The sequence below is a fragment of the Ictidomys tridecemlineatus genome, chromosome 3, assembly GCF_052094955.1.
Source record: "Ictidomys tridecemlineatus isolate mIctTri1 chromosome 3, mIctTri1.hap1, whole genome shotgun sequence".
Classification (NCBI taxonomy): Eukaryota; Metazoa; Chordata; class Mammalia; order Rodentia; family Sciuridae; genus Ictidomys; species Ictidomys tridecemlineatus.
The window spans coordinates 96619135-96634242 of NC_135479.1; the positions used below are offsets into that span (position 1 = coordinate 96619135).

The 15108-nt window shown below is 38.7% G+C and overlaps 1 protein-coding gene across 1 annotated transcript in view; it reads left to right on the forward strand.

Moving 5' to 3' along the window:
* Veph1 (ventricular zone expressed PH domain containing 1) overlaps nucleotides 1–15108 on the forward strand; it is a 251575-nt gene that overhangs the window by 222004 nt on the left and 14463 nt on the right. The gene's annotated exons all lie outside the window — the stretch shown is intronic.

Below are 15108 nucleotides of genomic sequence, written 5' to 3' on the forward strand. Positions count from 1 at the left end.
GAAGATGGCTCTGAAGCAGTGCAGTCCGGGAAACTTGCACGGGCTTGGGTGTGGACACGAGATTCTAAAACTAGATCATTAAGCTGAGCAAGTTATCCATCTTTCATCACTAGAATGGGCTTAACAATATCTGCAGAGCAGAACCAGTGAGAGACACATGTCATGTAAAAGCATAGAACAGAGAATCTTTAATTTAGTGGGTGCTTGAAAGAGTCACTCCACCTTTTTTTTTTTTTTTGTACCCAGGACTAAACCCAGGGGTGCTTAACCACTGAGCAACATCCCCAGCGCCGCCCCCCCCACCGCTTTTTGGTTTTTTTTAATAGAGTATCATTAAATTGCTGAGGCTAGCCTCAAACTTGTAATCCTCCTACCTAAGCCTCCCAAATTGCTGGGATTACAGGTGTGCACCACCATGCCCAGCTCCATATATATATATATATATAGGCGGGGGGGATTTGGCAGTTACTCCCAACTTTAGATACATGGGTTGATATGAGATAGGTAACTATTTTGTGTCAATTTCAGCAAGAAAATGAAACATGTCTTTATCTCCCAGTGAGTGTCTTCCTTAGGTAAAACATTTGGTTGTTACTTTGCAAAACCATTTGGAACTCTGGCCCCTCCTCCAATGGTGGCTCATTAGCTTGCTAATATCACATTCAATCTCCGCTTCTATGTTTCAAAATCAAATAGCTTTTGATCATACTGCAACTCATTTAAGATCTACTAAACAGCAATTAACACATACAGTGTCAACCATCCACGTAACTTAATGGAAGTGACTTCAAAAGGTAATGAGTTAATGGTTAAAAATCCATCTATATACAATCATTTTCAAAAGTATGAGGTCAGCCATTCCTGTGCTGCTTGCCTTCTCTTCCAAAAGGAATAAGCACACAGACCATGCTCCTGGTGCCTATATATCCCTTTCCTGGGCTTTCCTTCATCCAACCCCCTTCCCTGTTAGGAAAGCTGGGTAGGGAATGGGCCAAGGTGGCAGAGGTGGTACATCCTTCTGTTACCAGGTTTTGCAAGGCCCTTTAGCCATGTGCTTGGCACAACAGCAACTGGCTCTGGTGGAAGACTTCACTCCCAGAGACTGCCAGGAGAACCCAGCCTTGGCACACACATTCCATATTGGCATTTTTCTCATTCCCACTCCAGCCCCAGTACATATTGAATTTTTTATTTCCAAGAAATTTGGGGGGGGGGGTGGGTATGAGGAGGAAAAGCTAGAAATCCTGGGACTTTCTTGCACAATTATCTATAAAATGAAAAACAGACACACTGTGTTTACATAGCTCCTTTATGTCTTTTTGAACAAAACTTTTTTTTTTGTACCAGGGATTGAACCAAGAGCACTTAACCACTGAGCTACATCCCCAGCCATATGTATGTATGTGTATATATATATATATATATATATATATATATATATATATATATATTTAAGAGACAGGTTTGGCTGAGTTACTTAGGGCCTGGCTTTGAACTCAAGATCCTCCTGCCTCAGCCTCCCAAGCTGTTGGGATTACAGGCATGGGCCACTATGCCCACCTAGACAAAACTTTTTAAAGCTTATATCAAATAAAAAATGGATTCCTCTGCCTTTCAATCAATACAATAATTAGAATTCACTTTAGTACAGAGAATCTGGAGGAGTTATAAAAGTACTCAAACAATGTAACAACTGTGAAGTAATCAAATAAATAGCAGACTCATTCATTCACAGGAATCACAGTGCTCCAGGAGACCTCATTAGAAACTAAGGGCAAAGGAGGTTAGCAACTATAAATTCTAATTTTTCTTTTCTTTTTTTTATTTAATTCTTTTGGAATTCTTTGTTACCTTGTTTTCTTTACTTTTTAACCAATCCACTCGTGTTAGTAGAATATCCGTAGTACACATCACACATATACACTTTGACACCGGTGTTATGATACAATAATTGTTTTCACGTGCATTTTGTAGACATCAATCTTACTGTTCATTATCTCCTATTAGATTTATGTCTCTAATCTCTCTATTTCCTCTTGGCTGGAATTTCATGTAATCAGAAGAAACTCTATGTGTGTTGCTCAGTGCTTAGCAGAGATTCACTTTCTACACAAAAGATTTCCTTTGGGAGTATTCTATTCCCTCTTAATTCAGAGCTATTATAATATGGAGGAAATTATCTAAATGTCTTTTCTCTCACAAGAGAAAAACAATGATTCTGTTTGCCAAGCTAGCTCATAAACCCAAAGATCAGAATGAGTCCCATCTTTTTAATTTAGCAAAGACCAGCTTGGAAAATTCTATCCTGGAAAATTATAATGCTGAGGGTATGTGCATCTCAAGAGCTGATTTGAGGGCTAGAGTTGTGGCTCAGTGGTAGAACGCTTGCCTAGTACATGTGAGGTACTGGGTTCAATCCCTGGCACCACGTAAAAAGAAAACAACTAAAACAAAGGTATTGTGTTCACCTACAACTAAAAACTATATATAAAAAAAAGAGAGAGAGAGAGAGCTGATTTGAGAGTATTTTAACCAGGACTCAATCAGATAGTTCATAGAGGAATATCTCATGATTTTCTGTGGGAATTCTGTGTTTGGTATTGGGGTCTTCAAACTTTGTGATTGTGACATGCTTGGTGACTAGGAAGCTTCTGTGCAGACACAGAATGTCTGGCTGCTAGGAGATACCTAGCTAGTGGGAAACTCCTGTGCAAAAGCACAGGGTCCCTGGCTGCCATAGCATTGTCCTTCACAAGCTTACTCTGCTGCCCAGACCTGCTCCTCCCTCGGAGGTAATAAGACAACTCTGCAGACACTCTCTGGTCTCCATGGTGATGCCCTGGAGAATGGGGGCCCCTGTTTGTTCTAACCTGGACCTTATCTCAGTTAGCTAGCACTCAGGGTTAAAGAAATACTAATCAGAATATAGTCATGGTAACGGGAGGTGTGCATTCTTTGAGTTAATGAACTCCCAGGCAGGAGGAACAGACACTTCACTTCTGCACTTCTTCTTCACCCATTTCACTCCTCTCCTCTCTACTCCTCCTGTGTGTCAGCTTGTACTTTGTGTGTCTGTGTCTATTCTGTGTGCACCTCCTCACAGGGATTCCTCCACAGGTGTTCCTTTACAATTTTCCACATAAACACCTCCCCTGCCCATACATCTTTGGGGCCTCACTACATATTGTTGCCTCCTGAGATCTTACCATTGCATCACCCTCAGATGGATACAAATCAGATTCTGCCACAGCCAATGCTGCCACAGTCAGGCTCCAGTGCAAGAAGTCACTGGCAGAATGCAAGGCAGCCGAGCGAACTAGACCACGCTCTTCTAAGAAACTTACCATTCACTCAACACAGGCCAGGCTGTTGGAGCCCGCCTCCTCTCCCTGTGATGGCGCCCTCTTGTCTTCATGGCAAGTATTGTTTCCAGCTACTCAAGTCCTTCTAGGGACAGAGAGCCCATGATTTTATCCCCAGTCCATATCTTTTTAAAATGTTTTTTGATTATAAAAACAATATTATAGAAAATTCAGAAAACACACAAAAACTATTAACTTATAATAGAAATTACTCATAATCAATCCAAGAACCCAGAAATACTCAACAGAAGAGTTCAAATAGGGTTCTTATTGGGTTACTCAGCATTTATATGTGCTTTCTAGAAAATTCTGCCTTTCCATAATTTCTCCCTTCAATCCTGGTTCTCTGTCCTGTAGCCACACAAGGCTTCTCTGCTCCACTTCACCGTGGCATTCATTTAACAAGCTGAGCATTCAGCATATGCCAGTCCCTGGAACTCAAGAATGATTAATAAATTGTTCATGCCATTAAGAAACTTAGCAAATGAATGCTACAGTCTGAATGTTTGTGTCCTCCCACCCTATACCCTATCCCCCCCCCAAAAAAAATATGTTAAAACCTAAACCCTAATGTGGAGGCATGAAGAGGCAGGGCCTTTGGGTGAGTAGGTTCTGAGGGCTTACCCTCATGGATGGGATGAATGCCTTTATAAAAACAGACCCAGGAGCTTGCTGGCCCCTTCTGCCACATGAGACAACAGAAAGGGGCCATCTATGAGGAAGATATACGGACACTTTGATCTTGGAGTTTTCAACCTCCAGTGAGAAATATATGACTGTTTTATGTTAACAAGCCTAAGATATTTTGTTGTGGAAACCCAAACAGAAATCATAGAATATTTTATTTAGTAAGTAAATTAATACATAAAGGACTTCTGCTGTGTATTAGAAATGCTGAAGTGATCATCCTCCATGAAATGTATATTCTAATAGAAGAAAAAGACATTGAAGTCTTAATTTAGTATGGAATTGCCTCGTGACCTACTCTACAAAGAAGCTGATAACGAGGTTGTGAAGCAAGATGTCTGACCTCGTTAGGAGGAATCAGGGTCAGCTTCCTGGAGGAAAAAGTAGTGCCTGAGAACTGAAACATGAACAGGAATTACTACTGAAGGCAGAAAGAGAAGAGAATGTGCGAAGACACTGAGAAGAAAAGGCACAGAGCACATTAGAGGAACTCAAACAGCCAGAATGACTGATGAGGGAAGGCTGAGAGGTGGGCAAGCTATGTAAGTTATGCAGGCCCTGAGGGTTAGCAGGTTTAAAACAGGGATGGAACGATTAGATCTGCATTTTTATAAGATTACTCTAGCTGCTGCAGCCTGGAGAATAAGTTGTTGGGAATGCAAGAATAAAAACTAGGAAAGACAGAAGAATGCTATTACATTATTCCAGGCAAGAGAGATAATGAGAGTGTGAAGGAGGTTGCAGCACTGGAAATGGGGGTAAAGTGGGGTTAGAGAGATGTTTTAGCAACAAATATCACGGGCCTCGCGGACTGATTGGAACCAACCCCAAGAATTCTGGCGTCAGTGGATCAGTGACAGCACCGTTTCTGACAAAGAATATTGAGAAAGTCCACCACGGTGAGAGGCAGTCTCATCTGTGAGGGAGGCAGACATGTAAAGCGATCACCACTGGGATGCGTGGGCACTACAGAGACAGAGAAGTCAGCAAAGCTCCACTGAAAAAGGCAATAATGGGCTGGGTCTTGAAGAAGAGATGGATTTTTCTTCTATTTTAGACCTCTCCTTTCATACTCTCTTAATCAAAGAAATGACATATGCAAAGACCAGGATCAAAGATGAGATAATAGAAGTGGGCAAAGATGAGAACTAGGGTCATCTCTTTGAATTATGTACTTAATTTATGCCCTTGTTCCAAAAATTAATCACTATTTTGAAAAATATATGCTAGATTTGTTCAAATGTGGGGGGCACTGAGGCAGGCATCATCAAGACCCTCTTCCATGGAGGATGCAGTGCTCCAGTTGCCGGGAGTGCTGACGGAGACAGCCTCCACCTGGCATTGCCTTCAGGGTGATAGTCTCAGCTGCAGGAGCCATCTGACCACAGTCATGCCAATGGATTATGCAATGCATGTGACTTCAGTGTTCCCTGGACTAGGAAAGCTGCTCTCAGAGCTCCGGAATTGGGCGTGACCCACTGGGAACTGGACAGCCCACCTCCTATCTTATTTGGTGAACAACATTCTGTAGAAAGCCATTGAAATTCCCCCATAGAAATAGAGCAAATGCAGACTCCAACGCTCTCTTTCCAGCATGGAAGCTGGACCCTTAAGGTCGTAGAGCCACCCTGTCCCGCTTTTCAAAATTACTTCCAAGTCGTGTGGGTTTTGTTCTTTGTTTTTTTTTGGGGGGGGGGGTTGTTTTGTTTTGTTTTGCTTTTTCCTGCCTTCTTAGCTTTATTTCGCAGCCAGCCTGCTTCACACAGAGGAACCCCAAATTCCATCACCTATGCAGGACGTGGGCAAGATCCTACTTCTTTTTAAACCTCTAAAAACCCTGCTTTCTCCAAGTATTATCTCTGCTGCATGTTGCTGAAATTCAAATACTTACAATGTAGAGTTACTTCCCTCCTATTTCCTTTCAACATCCCCTTTCTGAAGCAGTATATTCCTCCTGCATAGTTTGAATTAATAGATAGGAAGAGAAGGAGAGGTGGAAAAGGTACGTCAACAGGTAAAATGAATAATGAGAAAATTTTAAAAACATATTAATTAATAAATGAACTTTTTTGGTTTTTTATATTTTGGGGTCTTGTTTCCTTGTTTTGCACTAGAGATTAAACTCAGGGGTGCCTTGCCACTGAGCTATATCTCCAGCTTTTAACTTTTTATTTAAGATAGGGTCTCACTATGTGGCTTAGGACCTCACTAAGTTGGTGAGACTGGCCTGAAACTTGTAATCCTCCTGACTCAGTTTCCCATGTCACTGGGATTGCAGGTGTGTACTATCGTGCCCAGCAATTATTATCCTTTAAAAAAATAGCATTCCTCAATGAAAACCAGAGGATAACACTAGTATATAGAACAAATAAAAGTAATTGGAGCAGCAACTCAAAATTATGAGGCCCAGACAGACAGCATCTGGGAAGTTCCAAGTCAGGAATGTATTTTAAACTGGAGGGATGAAGAGACTGCTCAAATTTCAAACATCCTTTCCCTAGGCTCATTCAAGTCGAACCAGAATTCTCCATTATTTATTTATATAATATTTACTTTTTTAGGATATCTGCTTCTAAAAGAAAAACAAGGTTTCATAAAGATGTCTGTACTGTTTGGTAAATAAAATTCTCTGAAAAAAATGTAAAGTTGTCCCTCAAAAAAATGGCAAAGTTCTTATGGAAATTATATTTGTTTTAGGCTCTGCCACCACTAACTAAGCTGAAGCCCAGCCAGTCTCTTTTACATCTTAAACCACTAGAAAGAGGGATGTGTGGAAGTTCAGAGGCTCTGGAGATTATAGTGACAGGAGAGGAGCAAAGGATATACACACTTCAATGTCAAAGTTCAAGAGGGCATGGCGGCCCCTAAAGATGGCACTGAAATAGTAGATACGCACAGAGTTCTGTCTGCTGAGAATGCCAAAACATGAAGAAACCTCACAGATGGCCTGACATGCAGCCCCAATGGGAAAGGACACAGGGAGATCTGAGATGTTTCCTGTAAATGAAAATGGATGATTTAGAGGTCATCTTAAACCATCTAAACAATGAGTTTGGGTCATCATTATATCTAAAGCAAACAAAGAGCGTCATATAGTAGAATATTTTTGGTGTTATTAAGGAAAATCACATTGTAACTGTGAAATTAGTCCCTGTCTTATTACTGACATATTAATGTTTCAATACTACTAGATCACCCATGTGGGTGCTTAATTTCCACAAACATTTGAAAGAATCTGATTAATATAGGCTATTATGGGCTGGGGATGTGGCTCAAGCGGTAGTGTGCTCGCCTGGCATGCGAGGGGCGCTGGGGTCGACCCTCAGCACCACATAAAAGTGAAATGGAGATGTTGTGTCCACCGAAAAACTAAAAAATAAATATTAAAAAATTCTCTCTCTCTCTCTCGCTCTCTCTCTCTCTCTTTAAAAAAAAAAAGATAGGCTATTATTATAAAATTCTTCAGGACAGAAAAAGCTATAATGTATAAAAGAATGTACTGAATCCCTTACAACCACCCCAGAGCTTAACAAACAAAGCAGTATTAGAAAGGATATGGGAATGGTGGTGCACACCTATAATCCCAGCAACTTGAGAAGCTAAGGCAGAAGAATGTCAAGTTTGAGGCCAGCCTGGGAAATCTAGTGAGACTCAGTCTCAAAAAATAAAAAGGACTGGAGATGTACCTCAGTGACAAAGCATCCCTGGGTTCAATCCTCAGGACCAAAACATTAGCAAACAAAACAAAATACCAATGATAATCTTCCCAGAACTAGAAAAAAAACAGTCCTAAAATTCATTTGAAAGGATAGAAGACTTAGAATAGCCAAAGAAATTCTAAACAAAAAAAAGAAAGAAAGAAAAGAAACAATGCTGGAGGCACCACAATCAATACCTGACTTCAAATTACACTACAGAGCTGTAGTAACAAAACCTGCATGGTACTGGCATAAAATCAGACACACAAACCAAAGGAACAGCCAGAGACAAACTCACACAGATGCAGTCAACTAATCCTTGATAAAGTTTCCAATCACATCCTGGAAAAAAGACAACCTTTTTAGCAAATGGTGCTGAGAAAAGTGGTCATCCACATGTAGAAGAATGAGTCTAGACCCTGTCTATCACCCTGCACAAAGGTCAACTCAAAATGGATCAAAAACTTAGGAAACTAGGCACATCCTAGAGAAAACATGGAGTCAACACTCCAACATACAGACACAGGCAGTGACTTTCTCAACAGGACTTCCAAAGCTCAGGAAATAATGCCAAGAGTTAAGAAGGGGGATGGCATCAAATTAAAAAGCTTCTGCACTGCAGAGGAAACAAGAATGTGGAGAGAGAACACAGAGAATAGAATAAGGTCTTTTCTGATAGCTACTTTTCTGACAGAAGGTTAATATCTAGAATATTCAAAGAACTCAAAAAACTCAACACCAAAAATACAAATAACCCAATTAATAGCCAAATTAACTAAACAGTCATTTCTCAAATGCAAATGGCCAAAAATATATGGGAAAAAATGTTCAACATCATTAGCAATTAGAGACATGCAAATCAAACCTACCCTGAGATTTCATCTCACTCGAGTTAGAATGGCCGCCATCAAGAATACAAACAATAATAAATGCTCAAGGGCTGGGGTTGTGGCTCAGAGGTAGAGCACTTGCCTGGCATGTACAAGGCACCAGGTTCCATCCTCAGCACCACATAAAGCAAAATAAAGACATTGTGTCCATCTATAACTAAAAAATAAATATTAAAAAAATTTTAAAAAGGGCAGGTGCTGTAGCTCAGTGGTAGAGTGCTTGTCTAGCATGCATGAGGCACTAGGTTCAATCCTCAGCATCACATAAAATAAACAAATAAAATAAAGGCATTCTATCCATCTACAACTACAAAAAAAATTAAATAAATGCTTGAGAGAATGTGGAGAGAAAGGAAAACTTTTATACTGCTGGTCAGATTGTAAATTAATACAAGTACAGAAATCAGTATGGAGGTTCCTCAAGAGTAGGAATGGAATCATCATATGACCCAGCTATCCCGCTCAGTAGTATTTATCCTAAAGCACTGAAGTCAGCACGCTATAGCAATTCTTGCACACCCCTGTTGATAGCATCACAATTCACACAAGACAAGTAATGGAACCAGCCCAGTGTCAGTCAACAGATAAGTTAACTTTTATTTTTTTTTTTTTTTTATTGGTCGTTCACAACATTACAAAGCTCTTGACATATCATACTTCGAACAATAGTTTCAAGTGAGTTATGAACTCCCATTTTTACCCCAATAAGTTAACTTTTAAAAATGTGATATTTATACACAATGGAGTTTTACTCGGCCATAAAAAAATAACAATTTTTTTAATTTAAAAAAAAAATAACAAAATTATGTCATTTGCTGGTGAATGAATGGAACTGGAGAACCCTGCTAAGTAAAATAAGCCTGACTCAAAGTCAAGGATGATGTTTTCTTCCATATATGGAAGTTAGACACGGAAAAAAAAGATAAAGGTGAGGAGCACAGAGATCTCATGAAAATAGAAGGGATACCAGTCTGAGGCAGAGGACCAGGGGGAACACTGGGGAACTTGACCAAATTACACCATTATATTGTGTGCTTTTACAAGTATCTAACAATGAATCCCACTTTTGTGTATAATTATAATTCACCAATTAAGGGGGGGGTGGGAATTATACAAGTGCATTTGAAGATCTTTATCTGCTTCCCAAAGGTAACTGCTTCCTGACAGGTAATTACTATTTGGAAATTGTTAAGTATTATTCCAATGCAATTGTAGGCATGTTTATGATACATTTCTAAGATCTACATGAATGGTCCAAAATGCATGAATCTTTATTCCTATCTCATAAATATCATCTTGACATTTTGTGTATGTTTAAGTAGGTAAAATAAGAATGTTTAACTAAGCTGACGTGTGTGTTACAGTTGAAAAGAACATGTAACTGCATGGGGGGACATCCTGGCCCAAGTATTCATTCTTTGAGCGGATAGGTACTGAGGCTGATCACCTGTCAGAAGGCACGGACTACTAGACACCCAATGGCAAAGAGGTTCGCGTTCCAGGATCTGCTTGCAGGTGGCTACTGCAGCCACACCAACCTTGACCCATCGACCTCAGGTCCCTCCAGTTCTCTCACCACTGTCCTCCCAGCTAGGCCCTGCCTCGGTGCGTTCTAGGAAGGAGGCCTGGGCGCAGGGTCCATGAGCCCCATCTTGCCGTCTCTGCACCTCCCATCCTTGGCTTCTGCAGCTTTAAAGTTCCCCAGCCTCACAGCTGTGCGACCTCCATGTAATCCATCTCCACAGTGCAGCTCTCTGCCGGGCAGCGGCATGCACAGGCCCATGGGCCGTTGGAACCCACCAGGGCCGGGCATCATGCATGGGGGATTCAGCACTGGTGCTTCCACTTTGAGTTTGTCCAAGATGCCGATCAGCTCCTGCTGCACACCCGCAAGAGCCTGCGGACTTCAGCTGCTTCCAAGTCCCACGCACAGCCCTCGTGCATGTCTGGCCTGCGGCCTCCTGCTTCCTCCACAGCCCCCTGATGTATTTCTCTCTAGTTAATGTTCAGTGAGCATTCTCATTCAATTGCATACCATTAAATTTTTTATCCACTTTCTGGAGGACAGTTGTTTCTGACCTGTACAATGACGAAATGTTGCTGTGAAAACACTAATTCTACTATGCTGGCACCTGATCTCAGACTTCCCAGGCAGCAGAACAGGGAGAAAAACATGTCTCTGGTTTAAGTGACCCTTTTGTTATAGCAGTCCAGACTAAGATACCAGGCGAAGATGATACAAATATCTTTCCAAGAACTTTATTTCACAGAGGGGCTGAGGCTGTAGCTCAGTGGTGAAGTACTTGTCTTGCATGCTTGAGGCACTGGGTTCAATCCTCAGCACTACATAAAAATAAATAAATAAAGATACTGTGTTCATTTACAACTAAATGAATATTTAAAAATATATATATTTCAGGGGAATTTTAGTTGTAGTTTCAGGTGTGCTAAAATTATTAGCACAAATCTCATTGAAGTTAGTTATAATGCCCCATGAACTAACCTAAGGAGGAATGCAAAGTAATATTTGAAAAGCATACTTGTTCTTGAGATATGGAAACATTAGTGCATGCTTTTTCTAACAAAAGAGCTTCTCAGAGAATTTGTGAAGGCTTGTTGAATGCTTTTTCCTATTTAATTAAAAATAAAGTTTTATCTGAAATGGAAAAAAAAAAGAAAACACTAGTTTTGGTCTGCAAAGTCAAATATTTCTTTTTTTTTAAGATAGAGAGAGAATTTTAATATTTATTTTTAGTTTTCGGCGGACACAACATCTTTGTTTGTGTGTGGTGCTGAGGCTCGAACTCGGGCCACACGCATGTCAGGCGAACGAGCTACCGCTTGAGCCACATCCCCAGGCCTCAAATATTTCTTTAACCAACAATTCTCAAATTTTTTTTATAATATTCATTTATTTCCATATTCTTTTTTTAAAGCAGAGACAATCTTTTTTATTAATTTTTCATTTGTTTTAATTAGTTATACATGACAGTAGAAGAATGCATTTATGCATTTTGATAATCATAGATGGGATATAATTTCTCATTTTTCTGAGTGTACATGTTGCAGAATCATATTGGTCATGTAGTCACATATGTACATAAAGTAATATCTGTTTTATTCTTCTATCTTTCTTATTCCCACATGCCCCCCCTCCCCTCCCATCACTTCCCTCTACCTAAAATAATGCTATTCTTCTCTATTCCCTCTGACTTATTGTGAATTAGCATCTGCATATTAGAGAAAACATTTGGCCTTTGGTTTTTTGGGACTGGCTTATTTTACTTAGCATGATATTTTCCAACTCCATCCATTTACTGGCCAATGCCATAATTTCACTCTTCTTTAAAGCTGAGTAATATCCTATTGAGTATATATACCATCTATTGAGGGACATCTAGGTTGGTTCCATAGTTTAGCTATTGTGAATTGAGCTGCTATAAACATTGATGTGACTGCATTACTGTAGTATGCTGATGTTAAGTCCTTTGGGTATCCAAAGAGTGGGATAGCTGGGTCAAATGGTGGTTCCATTCCCAGTTTTCTGAGGAATCTCCATACTGCTTTCCACAGTGGTTGCACCAACTGCAGTCCCACCAGCAGTGTGAGTGTACCTTTTCCCCCATGTCCTTGCCAACATTCATTGTTTCCTGTGTTCTTTTTTATTATTATTATTATTTTTAGTTGTAGATGAACACACAATATCTTTATTTTATTTTTATGTGGTGCTGAGGATTGAACCCAGTGCCTCACACATGCAAGGGAAGCACTTTACCACTGAACTACAACCCCTGCCCTGTTTCCTATATTCTTGATGATTGCCATTCTGATAGGAGTGAGATGAAATCTTGTGTGGTTTTGATTTGAATTTCTCTAATTGCTAGAGATGTTGAACACTTTTTCTTATATTTGTTGATTGATTGTATTTCTTCTTCTGTCAAGTGTCTGTTCAGTTCCTTAGTCCATTTATTGATTGGATTATTTGTTTTTTTGGTGTTGAGTTTTTTGAGTTCTTTATATATCCTAGACATGTTATATTATCTGACATGCATATGGTAAGGAATGTGTTCTACAGACCTCTGGTGGGCCCAAGAGCCTTTGCATCAATCTCTGAGGCCAAAACAATTTCAGAATAAAAAATGCTGTTTAACTTTTCCCAATGTTGACATTTACTCTGATGTCACAAAAGCAATAGTAGGTTAAACTGCTATTACTTTAGCAGGAATCAAGGGAATATCACTGAGGTATGCTAGTAAGCATTGCATTCATCACCCCTATGCACTGGTGACTTTTAAAAAATCTCCAAATAATATTAATTTTATTAAATTTTGTCTGTTGATCTATTTAATATTCTGTATGTTGAAGTGGGAAGTGAGCCCAAAGTATTTCTGTTACTTGCCAAAGTGCAATGGTTTTCTTAAGAAACAGCCCCTCTATAATTGTTTCATATGTAATATGAACCACCACTTTGTTTCATGGAACATCATTTTTACTTGAAAAATGACTGCAAAATGTGATTTTTAAGCTGTTAGGTCTTTGGCAGAGATTTCTTTTTCCCAAAAATGATTGATGTGAGCCTGCAGTTCAAAATAAATACTGACAGTTTTGTTGTTGATGATAAAATTTGAGCTTTTGAGAAAAATTAGAATTTTTGAAAACTTGAAATTAATACTGTGAGCTTTACAGTTCTGCAGTGCTTTATGATTTATCTGATGAGATTGATGGTAAATTTTTGATATTACATAATATAAATATATTGACATTTTGAAAATACGTATAACTCAGTAAACCAACATTTTCCAAATGACTAGTGCAAAAAAAGTTACAAAATTATTTATGGGTAAAAAGTCTATTAAAGTTGCAAAATAAACTACAGATTTTAATTTGACAGAATACAAAAGTTCATTGATATGGCTTCAAACTAACCTTTAAGAAACTACCACTTGTCAGTTTTGGGAACAGCATCAAGGAAGAATATCCACAGTTATCTGAGAAAGGTTATTAAACACTCCTTTTTCAAGTTTTGTAGCTATGGGACTCTGCATTCTTCTACTTCAATCAAAACAACATACTAAAATAGATAATGCAGAAACTTAATCCTGCTGACTTCTATGAAGCCAAACATATTTACAAAAACACAAAATAATACCACTCTTCTCACTAAATTTTTTTTATGTGTGTGTGTGGTGCTGGGGATTGAACCCAGGGCCCTGTGCTTGTGAGGCAAGCACTTTACCAACTGAGCTATTATCCCCCAACCCTCTCACTAAAATTTTGTTTTGGAAAATCTGACTTTTGTGAAATGTGTTATTTATATTAACATGGATCTTTTATTGATCTTTAAATGACAATATATTGTATTTTTAATTTCTCAATTTTGTTTTCTAATATGGTAAATATCAATAGATAACCCCCCCATCTCTTTGTTATTCTCAATAAATTTTAAAAGTTTAAAAGTATTCTGATACCAAATGTTTAAGAACTGCTGACCTAGACTATGTCCAAGAGTGAAATTGCTAAGCTATAACTTATCTTTACTAAATATTTCCAAATTATTATCTAAAATGATTGTATCTCTCTTAACTCTCCTTTGCAGTATATGAAAATGCCTGTTGTTCAAATCCTCATCAGCATTTTGGAATTTTTTCAGACTTAATTTTTTTTATATTCAAGAGGTGTCAAAGTGGTGGTATTTTAGTTTGTGTTCCTCTGATTATGTACTTATTATGCATGAGATCATGTACTTTCCATGCATTTATTGCCCTTACAAATTTTCTCTTCCTTGAAATTCCCATTAAAATTTTTACACATTTCTCTAATAAGTAGCTGTCTTCTTGCATCAGTTTTTGGCACTTTAGATTTTTCCATGCAAGTACGCTTGGTTGTTATCTCCCCTTTTTTCACTTTATAATTATTGATTTGGAGAGTGGTATAATTTACCTGCAATAAAATTTACACATCACACATGTTCAAATCATGAATTATAACAATTGTATAAACCCATGTTATCAAAACCCAAAGCAAGATATAGAATATTACTATCATCCCAGAAGTTTCTTATGCCCCTGCCCAGAGACACCCATCCTAGATTAGATTGGCCTATCCTGTTACATCACATAAATAGGAACATAAGACATGTATTCCTTTGTGTCTCACTTCTTTCTCTCCTTGCAAGAAACTTTTAAGATTTATCTTTGCAGTTATATATATTAGTAGTTTTCTTCTGGTTGTTGCTGAGTACAATTTCCATTGTAAGACTATACCAAGGTTTATTCGCTCCCCAGCAGATAGACATATGAGTTGTTTCTAGCTTTTGACTATCATGAATATGGCCACTGTGATATTCTTATGCAACTTTTTTGTAACATATGGTTTTATTTGTTTGGGGTAAAATACCTAGGAATGGAATGAAACACCCCCCAAATGTATATTTGACCAATACATCTTACCTTCCATGTGTTTTGTCTGCCC